This window comes from Schistocerca piceifrons, chromosome 5, assembly GCF_021461385.2.
Source record: "Schistocerca piceifrons isolate TAMUIC-IGC-003096 chromosome 5, iqSchPice1.1, whole genome shotgun sequence".
Taxonomy (NCBI): domain Eukaryota; kingdom Metazoa; phylum Arthropoda; class Insecta; order Orthoptera; family Acrididae; genus Schistocerca; species Schistocerca piceifrons.
In genome coordinates, this window is record NC_060142.1 from 297,238,722 (window position 1) to 297,254,977 (window position 16,256).

Here is a 16,256-nt window from a genome sequence, read left to right on the forward strand (position 1 = left end):
CGTACATAAGCGACCGTCGTGTGTCCTGAGTTGTGTGATTAAATGTTGGCGTTGTCGGCGCTTATACGCCACAACGTGGTGCATAGTGGGTTCCTCTGCAACCGTTCGGTCGTGCCGTTGTGAGCGGACTACTGCACCTTCTAGTCGACGCTTCGTCAATGATAGTATGTGAGCCTTGATTCTGCTTTGGTCATGTTGTCTCTCCGGGGAAGGGGGTAAGGCGTCGAGGTGCCTGAGTGCTGCGTAGTAAAAATCGAGGGTCTGTCGATGCCACGCAGTCACGTCCTGGCCATATCGCATAAGTGTCCGACGGATTGCTGGTTTGGCACAGAGGAGCCACCACTCCAGGGTCGAGGTGTATCGTGGGTGGCGGCGTTCACAGTCAGTCCACGTTGCTGCAACTTGCCGACGGCAATCCAGGTCCTGGAGATGAGTTATGTTGAGCTTCCAAAAGCCATTGCTGCGCCAGACTTGTTGGGGGCGTAGGTGTATAGTGCAGATATAGGCACTGTGATCGGAATAGGCTTGAGGCCATAATTCGGCGTCCACCACACCTTGTGTGGGATCTTGTGACACATATATGCGGTCAAGTCGGCTGGCCGAATGACTGGTAAGATGAGTGTGGCCAGAGCGGTTACCGTGGACTTTTTCCCACGTGTCGCACAAGTGAAGTTCTTGGATCATCGCACCCAGTTCCGGAAAGGCATGTAATGTGGGATTTGGTCCTTGGGGTGAAGTACGCAATTAAAATCGCCGGCGAAGACGCTGTGGTCGTATCGTCCACGGAAAAGGGGAGCGACATCTGTGGAGTAGAATCTGGCGCGGTCGTGACGTCTTGTGGTACCCGACGGCGCGTAAACGTTAATGAATCGGGTGTTGAGTGCCGTAAATGCTATTCCTCGCGTGGAGGGAAGAAACGTGACGTCGGTAACTTCAATACCTTCACGCACTAATATTGCCACTCCGGTGTCTGCAGGGCTACCGGGCGTCACATGTGTGGCATAACCGTAAAAGTGCGGGAGTGCAGTCGTTTTCACTTCTTGTAGGAAAGCAAAGTCAACTCCCATGGCTCGTATGATTTCTTTCAAAAGTTGGATCTTGACAGAAGAACTGATCATGTTGATATTCATTGTCGCCAGGCGACCCCAAGAACGCGGTTAATTAAGTTAGTGGGATATATATGACCCATCAACCACGAAGGGGTTAAAAAGCGTTCTCTTGGGCAGCGGTGTTAACCTGGTGTACGAGTGCCCTTAGTGGTAGGAGATGGCTTACCAGGGGCACGTAAAATTTAAAATACGCATACAGTCAGTATAATATGGTTCCTGAATTATCACAAATAACGAAAAATAGTAAAATTTGTAGCACGTATAAGTAATTATAACATGTTTCCTGAATATTCACAAATATCGAAAAAATATTTCAGCCAGGGAGATTTGACTAGTCCTCCGTTGAAGAATCCATTTTGCTTACTATAGCAGTCTACATATCAACAATACCTTACAGCTGCGTTCGCTAATCATTTATATTGTTTGTTTCAAATACTGATAGCAATAACAGGATCCGAAAATGAGTATAACTGATTGATTTATAGTTTTTCAATACTCAGTGTACTTTCACTGAAGTTGCGTGAAGGTTCGCTTTTGTACTCGAAGTCTCACATCCCATTCTTTATATATGCGAAATGATTTTCAGATCTTCGCCATTGAACTTCCTGTTGTTGTAGTAGTGGACTGTATATTACATTGTAAGGTGGATTAATTCGTTGCAACTGTGACGACGATCTGTCGAATGTCGAAAGTTTATGGATTGCCCATTCGGATACTAAGGAGGAGACTGCCAAGCGGGAGATGACAATGAGAAAAATGTCGAATAACAAACGAAACGGCAACGTTCTACGAGTGGGGATATACATGTCAGAAGTTTGAACGTGTTAGGGAATTTAGAAAATCTGAAAAGGGAAATTCAGAGGCTCAGTATAAGTATAGTGAAGGCGAGTGAAGTGAAATGGAAAGGAAACCAGGTTTTCTGGTCAGACGAGTACAGGGTAACATCAACTACAGCGAAACAAGGTATAACAGAAGTAGCGTTTGTTATGGATAGGGAGGTAGGATAGAGATTGAGTTAACGTGTACAGTTCATGGCTATGTTTGTTTTCATCAGAAGCGACAGCAAACCAACAGAGACAGCTATAAGCCAGGTATACATACCGACGTCGGAAGCTGAAGATGAATAAACAGAGAAAGTATCGGAATATACTGAACGAGCAGTTCTGTAGGTAAAGGGAGATGAATACCTAACAGTCATCGAGGATTCGAATGCAGTTATAGGGGTGAGAGGAGAATAAAGGGTTACGGGATAATATGGGCTTGGTAGTAGAAACGACAGGGGAGAGAGACTAATTGAGTTTGCAATAGTTAATAACAGTGAATACTTTGTTGAAGAATCACAAGAGGAGGAAGTACACCTCAAAAAGGCCGGAAGATACCAGAAGATTCACGTTAGCTTACATCGTGGCCAAGCACAGATTCCGAAATAAGGCATTCGATTATGTGGTGTACCCTGGAGCAGGTATACACTCAGATCAGAATTTAGTGAAGAGTAAGCTGAAGCTGAAGAGACTAATGTGGAAGAATCTGTGGGCAGGGAAGTGGGATACGGAAGAATTAAGCTATGAAGAGATGCCGTTTGACTCTCCGATGCTACAGATAGTGCCGTTTCGGTGAAGAGGAATGGGAAGCTCTAAATAGGCAGTCACAGAAGTTGTGAAGGAATAAGGAAGGTAAGTGGCAAGAAACCATGCATAACAGAAGAAATACTTCAGTTGATCCATGAAACAACAAAGTCCAAAAATGTGCATAGAAGTTCGGGTATGCAGTAAATAGGACGTGGATGGGAGAACATCTCTGATGACGTGATGGAAGCAGAAACAGAAGTCGATATAAAAGATATAGGGGATTCAGTATTAGGATATAAATGAGCTTTGGAAAACTTACGATCGAATAAAAGAAAAGTGACAGACCAAATTAAATCAGAATTTTTATAATCATTTGCGAAAATGGCAACAAATCGTCTATTCACATTGGTGTATAGTGTGGTGTCACCGCCAGACACCACACTTGCTAGGTGGTAGCCTTTAAATCGGCCGCGGTCCATTAGTATACGCCGGACCCGCGTGTCGCCACTGTCAGTGATAGCAGACCGAGCGCCACCACACGGCAGGTCTAGAGAGACGTACTGGCACTCGCCCCAGCTGTACAGCCGACGTTCATAGCAATGGTTCACTGACCGATACGCTCTCATTTGCCGAGATGATAGTTAGCATAGCCTTCAGCTACATTTGCTACGACCTAGCAATGCGCCGTATTCAATTGATAATTAATATTATGAAGCATGTACCGTAACGAGAGATGTTCTACAATTGTGGATTAAAGTTAAGTATTCCAGAAGCTACGTACTTTTCTTTATAGCATTCATTACGTATCCTGTTTCAGACCTCACGCCAGCCTGCATGAGTTTAAGCGCGTGCCTTTCGGCTTCCTCTCATTGTGTCTAGGCTGTCTTGTCTAGACACAACATATAGAAGATATGAGATGGCGATATACCATCACACTTTCGAAAACATCATCCTGACAATTCCGAAGATAGTAACAACCGACAAGTGCAAAGATTATGACACAATCAGCTGGACAACTCATGCATTCAAATTATTGACGAAAACAGTATACAGAAGACTGACAAACAAAAACCGAGGATCTGTTAGGTGACAACCAGTTTGGCTTCAGGAAGAGTAAAGATATCAGAAAGGCTTTTCTGACGTTGTGGTTGACAATGAGAGCAAGACTGAAGAAAAATCAAGATACGTTCATGGTATCTATCGACCAGCAGTGTAAAATGGTGCGAGACGATCAAAATTCTGGAAAAAATAGGGGTCAGCTACAGGGAAGGACTGGAAATACGCAAAATGTACAAGAACCAAGAGCGAAAAATAAGACTCATAGACCAAGAACGAACCGCTCGGATGTAGTCTTTCACCCGTACTACTCGATGAATGGAGAGGTAATGAAGGAAATAAAAGAAAGGTGCAATCTGAAAGAATGTCAATGACAAAATTCGCTGATGACGCTGCGCTCGTCAGTAAAATTGAATAAGGATTGCAGGATCTGTTGTGTGGAATCGACAGTCTAATTAGCAAGGAATATGGACTGAGAGTAAATCGAAGAAAAACGGAAGTAATGAGAAGCAGCAGAAATGAGAACAACGAGATACTGAGGATCGGAATAGAGGATCAAGAATTTGTTGAAGTTCAGAAGTTCTGCTACCTAGACAGCAAAATAAGCCAGCAGGAACTGAGGAAGATAGGCATTAAAAGCATAATAGCACTGACATTCCTGCCTAGAGATGCTATTAGTATGAAACATAGGTCTTAATTTGAACAAGAAATTTCTGAGTACGTTGCAGCGCTGAATTGTATGGTAGTGGAACATGGACCCTGGGAAAACTGGAACGGAAGAGAATCGAAGCATTTGTGATGTGCTGCTACAGACGAATGTTGAAAATTAGGTGCACTGATAAGGTAACGAATGAAGAGATTCTCCGCAGAATCGGAAAAGACAGGATTATATGGATAACACTGAAATGAAGAAGGGACAGGTTGATAGGACATCTGTCGAGATATTAGGGAATGATTTCCATTGCACTAGAGGGAATTGTAGAGAGTAAAAAACTGTAGAGGAAGAGAGGGATTGTAATACATCCAGCAAATACTTGAGGATGGAAATTGCAGCCGTACTCTGAGATAGAAAGGTTGGAACAGTAGAGGAATTCGTGGCGGGCCGAATCAAATCAGTCAGAAGACCGCTGATTCGAAAAGAGAAACTCGCAAAGCTGTCATAGTGTCATCGATTACTGCGTCATACGTCGTGTATACCTAAGTGAATGCTATAACACTACCCCCACCGACTTGTGTCTGTGACCCGCTGCATATTTCGGGCAGCCTTCCCACAATGATGACGATGTACCGACACGGCCGTCGACCTGATGTAACAAGGAACGGAATTCATCCGACCAGGCGATACGTTGTCACAGACTCACGGTACAATCTCGATTATTCCGTGCCCACAATGAACGTCACTGACAATGTTGCCGGTCAATCCGTGGGCATCACATCTACGCAACGCCACCGGCATTCGATGTCGGAGTGGGTTAAAATGACTCTGAGCGCTATAGGACTTAACATCTGAGGTCATCTGTCCCCTAGAACTTAGAACTACTTAAACCTAACTAACCTAAGGACATCACACACACCCATGCCCGAGGCAGAATTCGAACCTGCGACCGTAGCGGTTACGTGGTTCCAGATTGAAGCGCCAAGAACGACTCGGCCACTCCGGCCGGCGTCGGAGTGGGCGCTGGCTGTAGTGTTTTAGCTTATCAGTGTAAGAGAAGGGGGCAAATGGTGCGAGAACGTCAGAGAGAACCGGAAGTGTAATTCCAGAATGACAGACATCCTTCTTGAGCAGAGATTTGAAGAGGACGTTGTAGCAGCCTGGGCGTCGTCCGTATAATTGCCCGCAGCGCCGGCTGAGTGGCACATTAAGACCGCCGGCGCCTAATGTACTGCCAGCGCCTGAACCCCAAATCTGGCGACGTGCATCAGGCACCTAGGCGCCTGCGGATCCTCCGAGACATTAGGGGACTCCATTACGGCCGCCCAGACACATAACGCTAATGGCGGCCGCCGGCGCCCTTCCCTCCTCATCGGCAGAGCGGCCGGGCTGCTCTCTGGTAGAGAATCACTTGCCCTCCCTTATCAGAGACCCCGAGCCAGTGGGAAGAGGGTGCAGAGTACATTTTCACTGCATTCACAAAATCTCTCCTTATCTCTTATCACGAGTCAGGAAATCTCTTTTATGTTTCACCAAGAGTCATGCATGTTCCAGTCTTCTTAATGTGGCCACCGTCTGGGTCCGACATCAATAGGCTATAACCTCGCAGAGACATCAGGTGGCAGCACTAGCAGCGGAGTGCATACAAAACGTGGAAAATACTCCAGTCGTTGTCGTAATGCGGAATGGAGGGCATGATCGTTGCTTTTCTTGCGAAGGGTGGAAGCATTTTGGAAAGGGCTAAGTCGAAACTGTTAGCGTGCTGTCTTGGTTAAGGTGTGACGTCCATGGCAAAATGCGCTATCGAAAATCGGCTCTGCCGCAAGTGTGGTCCACCATGGGCCGTAGATAACAGGAATGATCGACGGCTGTGGAGATGCAAGGACTAATAGACGTGGAACTGTTGAGCAGCTGACGCACAGATGAAGCAAGGGGCTACTAGCAACGCATCCTCAGGATCCTTCAGCGAACACTGCTACATATGGGCTTGCACATGAGATGTCTGGATCATACACCCATGCTGACTGTTGCTCAACTGGACATCCACTGAGTGGCGACAAGCGGTCTTTTCCGATGAATCAGCTTTTATGCATCTCAGACAGATGGCCATTGTCTTATTCGGCGTGAAACGTCGGAAAACATACTAACTACAACTGTTATCTCAAGGGTGTAGCCGGAGGAGCGAGTGTTACGGTCTGGGCAATGTTTCCCCGACTTTCCTTGGTGATCTTGCCGTACTGGAAGGCACACTGCATCTCACATCCTTGGGACCATGTCCACTTCTACATGCAGTGTGTTTTTCCTAGGACTGATTGCATTAGCAAGATGACACTGCAACGTGTCACACGTGGGTGATTCCAAGAGGGCCTGGATGATTTTACCGTACTCCTATGGCCACCAAACTTCGCAGATTTAAACCCATTTGAGAAACTGAGACTACGTCGATCGGGCAGATGGTTACAGAGGTCGAGTCGGCATGGCTCCACATCCGTGTTGGTGCCTTCCAGAACCTCATTGACTCTCTTCCTGCACATCTCGCAGCGGTTCGCGTCGCGAATGGTCGTTACTCAAGCTTTTGACAAATGGTTCCATTAACGCGACTGGACAGTGTATTTCACTTACTACTATTCCAATGCTTAGTGACGTACGTAGGCTGTCAGACGAAATTTGGAGTGAGGATTTTTGGGTAGCTGAGCCGTGCAGAGTGGGTAGCAAAACAGACATTATCCAAGTACTCAGGGGCAGAGGGGATGAAGAAACCAACCAAAAAGATAAACCAGAAGGAAATGCTTGAACCTTCTTGTCACAATGATAACTTTGAAAACTATTCTTTCTCCCACGCATACTGAATAGCAAGCATATTGTAAAAATGTTCAGTGTCAAGTGATCACTTACTGAAGGTATCACAGCCTGAGAATTTGAGAAGGCGTTATCTGACGAGAGGTACTTTGGCGAGTAGAAGAAGGAGCCAGTAGTAAGACAGCGCGTCCGTGTTGTCTAGACGTGTGAGTCTGTTCTAATTACAACAGCCTTACGAGTATGTTGTTCCTGGCTGAATTTTATTGTGGCCTTCCTCTGCGACCGGCTCTGTTACGTTTGTCCGACGGACAGCTCATATTGTAACCTGGCGTCAAGTTGCTTTCTCGTGGCCTTCTTCATGCAACGGGTTAAAAGACTGTCATGAGACTGCCGCTCGCATAGTACATCTTACCGTAATATTGCTTGTGACGTTTTCAGATCTTTCACGTGCTTTAACTGTGTAGAGACTCGAAGTTCATTTCTTCAATGACGTTGTTAGTTTTCAATGCACCTGGTAGAAAACAGGATTCTCATTAACCCATATGACTGGTAGGCTTATTGAATATGTCACATTCCCATTTATTTAAATTTTTCCAGCATATTCTATCGCATCTACAAATGAAACTTCCATTATTTGTTCACATTCCCGTGCCATAGATTAGTTCCTGTTTAGAAATTCCAATATTTACGTAGATTTGACCAACCTTGATTTCATAAGGAACTGTTGTGCACACCGACCGTAGACTATAAGGGAGGAGGGGCACACAGCAATCAGCCGCAATTCCACTGGTTGTTACTATTCTTGCATACCTAGATTCCGGCTATAAACAGCCATCTTCAGTGCATTTGAGTTACAGTCCATCAAACTAGCTGTTGTACATGTCGCCATATGATCTTGCTTGTGTACAGGCAGAAAGAAACAACCGCCTAAGTTTCCTTCTGCCTATACACCAGTAAGATCGTATGGTGACATACAGTGCGCGAGTTTTCTGGATTGTAATTCAAATACACTGAAGATGGCTCTTTATAGCCGAAATATAGATATGCGAAGTAATAGAAGCTAATGGTATTGCGACTGACTGCTGTGAGCCTCTCCTTCTTTACGTGGTATTGTACGCACTTGGCAGTGCGCAAATGACTTGAAGTACGAGCTCTCATGCGTTTCCTGCCCTCAGCAGGAATGATAGTCAAAGCAAGGCTCAACTGCATTCAGTATAAAGTTTTTGTGAACGGCAACCACCAGGAAATTTGGTGCGTTACATGTTAGCAGGTTAACGACTGTGTTGATATTCTGTGACTGCTGGCTGTGTATCACAATATGTTCGAGGTGATTGCTTTAGATATACACTACATTATCAAACTATCCGGACACCCCCAAAACATAGGTTTTCATATTAGGCGCATTGTGCTGCCACCTACTTCTAGGTACTACATATCAGTGACCTCAGTAGTCATTAGACATTGAGAGAGAGCGGTATGGGGCGATCCGCGAAACTCACGGACATCGAACGTGGTCAGGTGATTGGGTGTCGCTTGCGTCATACGTCTGTACGCGAGATTTCCACACTCTTAAACATCCCTAGGTTCACTGTTTCCGATGTGACAGTGAAGTAGAAACGTGAAGGGACACGTACAGCACAAAAGCGTACCGCCGACATTTGAAGAGGGTCGTAATGTGTAATAGGGAGGCATCTATCCAGACCATCACACAGGAATTCGAAATTGCATCAGAATCCACTTCAAGTACTATAACATATAGGCGGAAAGTGAGTCGAGCGGCTGTTTATAACCCACACATCACGCCGGTAAATGCCTAACGACGCCTCGCTTGTTGTCAGGAGCGTAAACATTGGACGCTTGAACGGTGGAAAAACATTGTGTGGAGTGAAGAATCACGGTACACAGTGTGGCGATCCGATGGCAGGGGGTGGGTATGGCGAATGCTCGATGAACGTCATATACCAGCTTGTGTAGTGAAAACAGCAAATTTTGGGGGGAGGTTGTGTTAAGGTGTGGTCATGTTTTTCAAGAAGATGGCACTCCTTGTTGTTTTGCGTGGCACTATCACAGCACAGGCCTACATTGATGTTTTAAGCACCGTCTTGCATCGCATTGTTGAAGAGCAATTCGGGGATGGCGATTGCATCTTTCAACACGATCGAGCACCTGGACATAATGCACGGCCTGCGACGGAGTGGTTACACGACAATAGCGTCCCTGTATGGGACTGGCCTGCACAGTCCTGACCTGAATCCTATAGAACACCTTTAGGATGTTTTGTAAGGCGACTTCGTGCGAGGCCTCACCGTCTGAAATCGATACCTCTCGTCAGTGCAGCACTCAGTACGGAATGGGCTGCCATTCCCCAAGAGACCCTCCAGCACCTGATTGAACGTATGCCTGCGAGAGTGAAAGCTATCATCAAGACGAAGGGTAGGCCAACACCATATTGAATTCTAGCATTACCGATGGAGGAGACCAGCAACTTGTACGTCATTTTCAGCCAGGTGTCTGGATACTTTTGATAACATAGTTTATATCGTTCAGATTTTGACGGAGGCACGTATGCTCATTGCACATGATTGGGGTACAAGGTAGATTATCTACGAGTTCTAAGAGTCTGGTTATGAACTGGCTCAAGTAACTGTGATCACAAAATTCAGTTAGATATTCATTTATGCCCTCAGTTCTTTCCATGGCACAAAGTAAGCATTGACCAATCGTAAAATTTTTAAAAAAGTTTCCTCAGATTACGTTATAAATCTTTTCCTGGGCCTAAACTTCGCGTAGAAAAGGGCATTTATTCATGGCTCTATTCTGAAGACATATTTTCACGTACTCCTAACGGGACACAAACGAGTAGTTTTCGCACACCCTGATTAATCCTTAACTGGAATGTCAGTTCTTCTGCCTTCTAGTCTACCTCTGTTGCGACTATGAGAAGAAACATTCGCTTGTCCCGCATAGTCGTTACATTGTCATTTCCCAGTGTCATTTCGTCCACGTAACGTCTTAACTGAACGTCTAAAGTTGAACAGCGATTATCGTTGACAAGGTTTATGTGACAACAGTCGTGGGAGCCCACGGATGGGGGATGTAGTAGGGCGTCAATTGGAGGCAGCTGTGAGACTTCATGTAGTTCACAAATACGAGAAAGTATCTGTAAGCGCCGGTCCAAAACTTTTATGACCTAAAATATCTGAAAAAGTTTCACTAAAATCTGCAAATCTCGATAAACTGATGTCAAAATTATATAAAATAAATGCAAAGTGATTCACAAAAAGAGTTAATGTAGTGGAAGACTGTAAGTTTTCATCGATACTTAATTTAAAAGCGCTAAGGCTTCCTCTAACAAAAATCACTCTATGAAGCTGCTCGAAATTTATTGAAAACACTCTTAGGGTTACAGCAGCCTATAACGAAATCGAGAGTTTCTCGAAAGTGGGGGAATATCTGCTGACTGTTGTTAAAAAATTTTTCTACTTTCGCTGAAGGGACTGGACGGGACTCTTTGGAATTCTTCTTTCTTTTCAAAAACAAGTCAAAGGAATGGACACACGTACCCACACCTGGTACACGTTGCCAACATAAGCGACTTTACAAGTGCAATAAGCAAATGAACCATCAATTTACTTTCAATACATATGAATTAGTTCTTGAGTAATATTCTTCCATTTTCATTAGAGGAAGGTGCGTTTGTGCGTTGTTCGTTTTTGCCACCTGTGCCGTGGGTGGTTCATGTTAAACGTTGCATTAAACCTTGGTTGCTATTCTATGTTTAGTCTCCCGCGGTTATCGCGATTATGCTGTTATCCTCTCTCTGAGCGAGTGGCAGCAGCGGTGTGTATCGATATTCTCACCTTGGCCTTGCGCTTATAGTTTTTGGCTGTGGTGTGTGCGGCAGTTGCTCAGTTGGCGTGGAGTATCGAGGAAATCTGGCCCGGGGCCGCTGGCGGCGTCTACGCACGGTCGGAGTGTGTAGTGCTGTTCCCATTCCTACGAGGTCCGTGGCTCACCGATCCCGGACATGAAAGTTGACTTTTGACTTAATCTACCAGCAAGTCACGACTGTTCACATTGTGTCGTTTTGATTTCGTTGTCAGCTGTTGAGCCATTCCCGCGAGCAACAACGTGTGTTTACAAGTTGTCAAATTTTAGCCACCCTCCAGTGGCTTTAACAGTAATTAGTTATTTTGAATTGAAGTGCACCGGCGGAATCTTCTGCCTTGTGGCCGTTAACGTTCCGGTTACTTTCCCTGGCCGTTGACGTAAATTCAGGCAGTGTATTTTCCTCATTGTGTTGTCGCTGTCCAGCATTGTGTGTAGTAGAGTCCTGCATAACCGAGTACGCCAGCACAAAATACGAGATGGGGCGAGCACACCCTAACTGGACAGGCTGCCCGCACTAGTTCTCGTGACCGAGCATAGAAGCCGTGACCGAATACGTAGCACGTAACTTCAAACACATTACACGTGTCATTATCCGTGTGAGACCGCAGCCAGTACGGGCTTCTCATTTTTGGTGTCTCTCTCTCTCTCTCTGTAATCTTGCAGTGCGAGGAAACCAGTGCAGTAAGACGTAAGATTGAAATCAATGTTTGCACGTTGAAGAGACGGGAAGGTCTAAAAAGCCAAGTACGGAGCATATTTTTAGTGGTTGTAGACGAAAACAGTGCGTCTACTGGGTACGTATCGTGCATAAACTGCTCCACATTATTGTGTTTCCAATCGCGAACCACCGTTTTAAAGGAACACAGTTGCAAGAAACCTCACAAAGATACAGCTCCTTCAGGAATACCGGCAGTAATAAAAAATAGTATTACAGCAAAGTGTGTTGCAATGTGTGCTAAAGATATGAGACCTTTTAATGCTGTTTGCGGTGAAGGTTTCAGAGAACTAGCCCAAGAATTAATACATCTAGGTGCGCATTATGGAAATGTTAACGTGGCAGATGTCATGCCACATCCCTCTACTATAAGCAGACATGTCAAAGAACAAGCTGATACAATACGAAGCAGTATAATGCCTTCTGTTATTGCGGAAGTTATTAATAAAACATGTGCTGCGACAGCTGGTATGTGGACTGATTCGCAAAATCAGGTGCACTATTTGACGCTTACATTTCATTACATTAACACAGATTGGTCTCTTGTGATCATTGTTTTACTTACAACAAAATTCCCGGACGTTAGGAAGACGGGAGTAAATATTATAAAAGAAAGTGCTCTATGAATTTAGCTGTGTAACGTATCCGTTCTTGGAAACGTTACTTTTGTATTAAAAGAGAGAGAGAGAGAGAGAGAGAGAGAGAGAGAGAGAGAGAGAGACACGTTGGATCTGTACAGTACAGAGCAGCGAGCCGTGAAGAGGCGAGGTGAGACGTCGGCGGTGACCGGTCATGCTCGGTTATCCGCGTGTCCGGAATCCGGACATCAGACATGGCGCGAGTACGTGACCGAGCCGAGACGTGTGGGGCCGGAGACGAGCGGCTCGGTCCCCCCGTCAACAGGCGAGCCGTGACCGGTCAAACATGGAGCGTTGCAGCACTCTAGTGTGTAGTTTGACAGCTCAGTGTATAATTGGTTGTGGGCGCCAATACTTTGTACGTTGTTCCATTGAACTCCCTGTTGTTGCTGGTCAGGTGGAGCGGAAGTAATCTAGTCGTTGGGTCCGTTGACTGTCTGTAGGTTGGGTTGTCGTAGGATCGAGAATGGTTGGGTCGACTGCCTGTCTCACCTAAGCGGACATTAATGTTTGAATTCCAGGCCGACCCTCGAAAACTTCTGAGCTTCGTTGGATGTACTGCCTTATCTTATTTGTTCTTGTTGTTTGTAATTGTATGGCTTCTAGGCGATTTTTAAATTAAGGTTGTTATGCCCTTAAGGTGTAAGATCGTTTGGGCCTACTGCGTAATTAAAGAACTGTTTTAAGTAAGACCTTTGGCCTTTTTAAAAATTTAATTTTGTTGAGTCTTCAGTGATGGGCCTTCAGCCGATTTAATTAAAGTTGTTTGCTCTCAAGGTGTGAGATCGTTTCGGTTTTCAGACTAACTGAAAGAACTGATATAAGATAAGACCTTCTGCCGTTTAAATTTCGGATTTTGGTTTGAATTTTAAGTTTTGGCTTTCAGCCGATTTTAACTTGAAGTGGTCTTGCCCTTAAGGCATGAGACTGTATGGCGTATTCAGCCGGTTATTAAGTTCTACAAATTAATGCTGTGTTTTTTTTAATTTTCTTGGCTCTTGTAATGTTTGGTCAAATAAATAAAGTTGTATGTTCGAGAGTAACTGGCAGTCGCTTATTTTGGCCGCTTTCCACAATTTAAACTACCTATCCTGTCCTGCGGGTTTAGCACGGCGTTTCACCAACATTGAAAGAATGAATTGTTGTGTCATAAATTGATGTCAAACACAAACATGTAAAATGTGATTCAAAATCGTAAAAATGACATAAAACATTAAATACAGCGCGCTACCTATGAGACGAAAAATGCAAAATTAAATAAAAAATTTTGAATCCAGCATATTCAGGTTTTAGTACTTGTGAACAATGTCTACAGAAAGTTTACATGTCGTCAGCGTCCCGGAATTACTATTGTCGATGGTGTGGCACATCTTAGTTGAACACATGAAATATTAGTTCAATTTACTACACAAATGAATAAAAGATTTTCTCAACTTTGACCCATTTTGTTGACACAGGAATACGTGATAATTTACAACTATCATGGACTAGCAAAGCGTGACTTAATGCACAGATTAACAAAACGTTCTCTTGTATGCAGTGCACATCTTTAACTGAAAATAAACATCAGAATCCTTAACCATCACGTTAGTACTATACTACGACGTTTACTCCTTAAGATGAGGTTACGAACTGGGGCCGAATTCTTGCATGGTCAATACTATATTAACCCAAGTGCTAGCGCGGTGCAGCGCTGATACGGGAGGCGTGGTCTTCTGGAGCATCTCCCATGCGTCGTTGCGGATTGTAGCGAGCCCTCGCTATTGTCAGTGACTTCTATTCGCTTTTCCAAATTTGGTGTGACAACACGCTCTGTGTACGAAACAACCGTGATAGTTCCATCTCTTCCGAAATTTAAATAATAGTTAACAAAAGTTAGCCACAGATATAATTAGCCGATGGTTTTATATTTCTTTTCATTTGCTGAAGTGGTGTTCTTTTGTACTGTGTGGCCACTGATCGGTACTTGTCGGTATAAGCAGCAAGTCTTTGTCATTGGAACTACTGCAAACCTATGCGACCTGACGGTGGGTGGCAATTATTGAGTAGTTATTGTACGACAGCATTCATGTAATTAACGTCATAATAACTGCTGCAAATAAGAAACACATTTAAGCATGTATATTTCTAAAATGCGTTTTCATTATTCCTTGTTACTCATGTGTGTAATTTATACGAAAACTGCTGATCGATTCAAAACACGTGCACGCCTGAGTTGTCAGCACTGTAAAGTAAACACGAAAACATTCCCCTCTCACATATTTCACTCCTTAGCGACCATCTTTTCTTCCTCCACCCTCAACGCTCTTTCGGCTATCTAATCTGTAACAGACTGTACAATTTTATTTTCTGGATTATCCTACAGAGTGTTCGTGAGCGGGAACACGATATACTTCCCACATAAATCGGTTTGAAAATCAATGCAGAAGTTGTTGGTAGAGATCCAAAGCGTTAAATGTGGGAAATGTTGTCCACGTCAAAATTTTAACGGTAGAAAAGCACTTAAGGAAAAACTTTTGACAGGTTCAACAGAAAATAAAGTAAATGGCTTAAAAACTAATATCCGAGAACTTAAAAACCGGTTTTACTGTAAGTATACTGTAGCTTGTTTACATTTATACCATTTAAAAGGTATTAAAGGCGGACTGTAGACAATAATAGGAGATTCAGAAAACGAAAATCACATGTACGGGGAAAATATTTTGCTCATACTTACACTAAAAAAACCTACATAGCGCTGGCAGCAGTACGCTGGGTTCGCACAGCTGCAGATTTCGCTCATATTCAACGATGGAGTTGTTGCTGCTGTTCACTAAATCTACGGCCACACCAGACGCGCCTGTCATGGCTCATAGGTACCTCGCGACTTGCCTCTCGGCTAACCTAGCTCAACAAACAACTCTGGGCGTATGAGACCGGCACCACTGATCATTAGGTGGCTAAAGCAGTTGCTTGGGGTGTTGATACACGATTGGTCATGTTCGTTCTTTCTGAGGCGACGCCTAGTGGCTTCCAAGATTGTACTGCATGATAAACGATGCTGATTACATAATTTCTTTCGATTCTTCTCTACCGCGTATGAGGAAAAATTAATATCAGCAGTTTGCGAAGGGGAACTGACGTCTGGAACAGACTGAAATGGCGGAACAATTAAATTTTGAGTTTTGCTTGCATAAGATTTTGCAAAAATTTAATTTCAGCAATACATGGTAATCAAGTCTGGAAGTCGTCATTTTAGCTTTTGTCGATGTCTTGCTCCAGTGTTGCAATTTTTTTCCCTCGGTGTACAACAACTTGTCGCTTCTGCCTGTAGATACAGTGTAAGACATATTTTCCTCTATATTCAGGTGTTTCAACTGTCTGAGGAACATCTGGCGCCGGTCGCTGTGGCTGAGCGTATCTATTCGCTTCAGTCCGGAACCGCGCTGCTGCTACGGTTGCAGGTTCGAATCCTGACTCGGGCACGGATGGGTGTGATGTCCTTAGGTTAGTTAGGTTTACGTAGTTCTATGTCTAGGGGACTGATGACCTCAGACGTTAAGTTCCATACTTATCAGAGCCATTTGAACCATTTTTGAACATCTGGAAACACCAGCGATTGACTGTCTAGAAACACCGCACAAGTTCCATCTGTTCGTGATTGGCTTTCACTTCGTAAAATTTTAGAATCTCCGTGTCCTGAGGTCACTGTAGTGCTTTTTAAAAGCAGTACCTGTTCAAAGGGCGAAGAGCTTGTGGCAATACCATCACATCCGTCTCCACTTCATGGAGTTGTACTTATGAGGTATACTAACTCTGTAATTAGTAATTGGATTTTATAGTTTT